The sequence below is a fragment of the Solanum tuberosum genome, unplaced genomic scaffold (genome assembly GCF_000226075.1).
Source record: "Solanum tuberosum cultivar DM 1-3 516 R44 unplaced genomic scaffold, SolTub_3.0 scf00229, whole genome shotgun sequence".
In the NCBI taxonomy this organism is placed as follows: Eukaryota; Viridiplantae; Streptophyta; class Magnoliopsida; order Solanales; family Solanaceae; genus Solanum; species Solanum tuberosum.
In genome coordinates this window covers 101,615-104,130 of record NW_006239154.1, presented here as the reverse complement: position 1 = coordinate 104,130, position 2,516 = coordinate 101,615, and positions in this window count along the sequence as shown.

Sequence of the window (2,516 nt, the reverse complement as noted above, 5' to 3'; positions counted from 1 at the left end):
TTATTTTGTTTGATTTTTAATACATTTATATTTAATAATTTCGAAATTTGCTTATAGGGTTTTAGATTTGGGGAAAACATTTGTCTGTCTACAATGTCTGAATCAATGAGAATTACAAGAGGTATAGTTTTTGGAGTTTTTAAGAACAGGGGAAAAAAACGCTCGAAAGAATAATGGCAACATATGCTCTTTCAATACGTAACTTATGTTAAATTTAAATTTTATTTTAACTTTTTTGAAATATTTCTTCCCATGATTTTGTCTATTCTTTTGTTTAATATTTGTATTCTTTCAAATTAATTAAAAAAAAATAAAAAATACATAACTCAACTCTTAACAAACTTAAATATTGACATTTTAAATAAATAGTGAAACTATGGCTAAGGGGTCCCATTAGAAGATTAAATATTGTTGTTTTGAAAATTTTCTCATTAATTTATCCATATAAGAAAGGAAAAAGACCCAAGACCTTGAACTTTCCTTTATTTATCCTCATAGGAAGAGAAAAAAACCCAAAACCCAATAGCAATTTTGATATTTACCTTCTTTTTTTTCCGCACATCAATCTTTTATTTATTTATAAGTATAGCACCAGCAGAATGCGTAGACATTATCAAATTATGATTGTGATTTTATTTGTTAAACACATTACATAATATTGGGTTAATAAATATTTAATCAGGCATTATCAAATCATGATTGTGATTTTATTTGCTAAACATATTACATGTAAACAAAAAAATAAATTCCATGTATAAATATTTTTATTAGATTTATATCTTAAATAAATAATATTTCTTATTATTGGATTTTTATTTTTAAAAAGATCTCTTTTTAAACAACTTTATAAAAAACATATAATTTTCTTTTACTTATTTTGCATGAGTTTGTGGTATTTGTTAGTGCATGTGTTTTATTACTCTTTGATTAATACATATTAGAAAAAAAATATTATATTTTTCTATAATGTTTTCATTAGATAGTAAATTTTTTACTCTCTAAAATTACTTCTGTTATTTAAATAAAAGAATGTTAGAACAAGAGTAAATAACAACTCTATCTTCGGGATTTAACTAAGTCACAAAACAAGTAGCATTCAAGAATGTTGCTCTTCTATTCTTGAATTGGTGATTTCACCTTTTGATTAATGTCTCACAAATATTTTTTTCAAGGAAAAGTAGTTTTTGAGTGCTTATCTTTTCAACCAAAAGAACCTCTATTTATAGGAAAAAAGTTATGTAAGAGAAAACTTTTAACTAAATTAAATTTATTATAGGTTCATGATTTGAAAAAAAAAAGTATCTTCCATAAAACCTATAGTGTAGAATCAAAACAAAAATGAATGTTACAATTCACATGTATTTTGGGTATTCCAAAAAAATTTAACCGATGAATTTGTTACAAAATTAATTAAAACACTAACCCTTACCAAGAAAACACCAAAAAAGAAAAAAGTCATTTCATAAAAGCCATAGATATTTTATACAGTATACTCTTTGGTTAACCTCCTTCTCTATTTTCCTATTCCATAAAAGTCATAAATAATTGTTCAAGTAATAAAATCGAAGAAAAAAAGTAGGTGAGAACTTAGTAAAGAAAGTAAAATGGAGCATACTAATAAAATTAGGGAACTTATCTGCGCTTCGCGCTGTTAAAAAGATGATAAGATGTCAATAATTTTATTAAAATATGATATTGATAGAAGAAATATTTATAATATGTGCATATATATTATATATATATCTCGATATATAAGTGATTTCACAAAGAGAAATGTTTGGTCAGTAGTTATATGACTTCCAACAAAATCATAAGTTGTTATTTTGGACCAAAAAATTATAAACTTACAATAATAAAAAATATTCGTGTAAAATATAAAACAAAGAAAAGTTTGGAGAGAATATAAATAAATAAATAATGCAATATCATTCTTATAATCTTAATTATTAAGAAAAAGAAGAAAAAAATATATGAAACTAATACACAATTTTCAAACTCTAATGTGATCATTTCTAAAAATTCTTACAATGTCTTTATTTATAGACATTAAGATTTTTACAATAAAGAATAAAAATGAATGCAGGAATTGTCATTAACACATTTTTATTATTATAATAATAACAACAATAATAATAAATAGAATTATTGTGAAAATAAATAAATAAACAAATAGGATTCTTGGTCAAAGAGAGGTGTCGATTTTATTCAACTCATTGTTGTTATTTTTCCTCTTATTTTTCATCATTATCTAAATAAATATTCATATTTTTAATTTTGCCTCTATCCTTTATTGTAGTATTTGTTGTATATTTTATTTATTTATTTTTCTTCTTTTTTCTCTTTTCCTTCCTCTATCCTACTTAATAGTAATTTTTTATAGTAACAAAAACACATCTTTCTTAGGATGTTAATCATAAGATACATAAATGATTCTTTGTACTGTAAAAAATAATCATAAAAGGTTGTATTTCAACAATTGATATATATATATATATATTACTATATAAGAAGAGTGA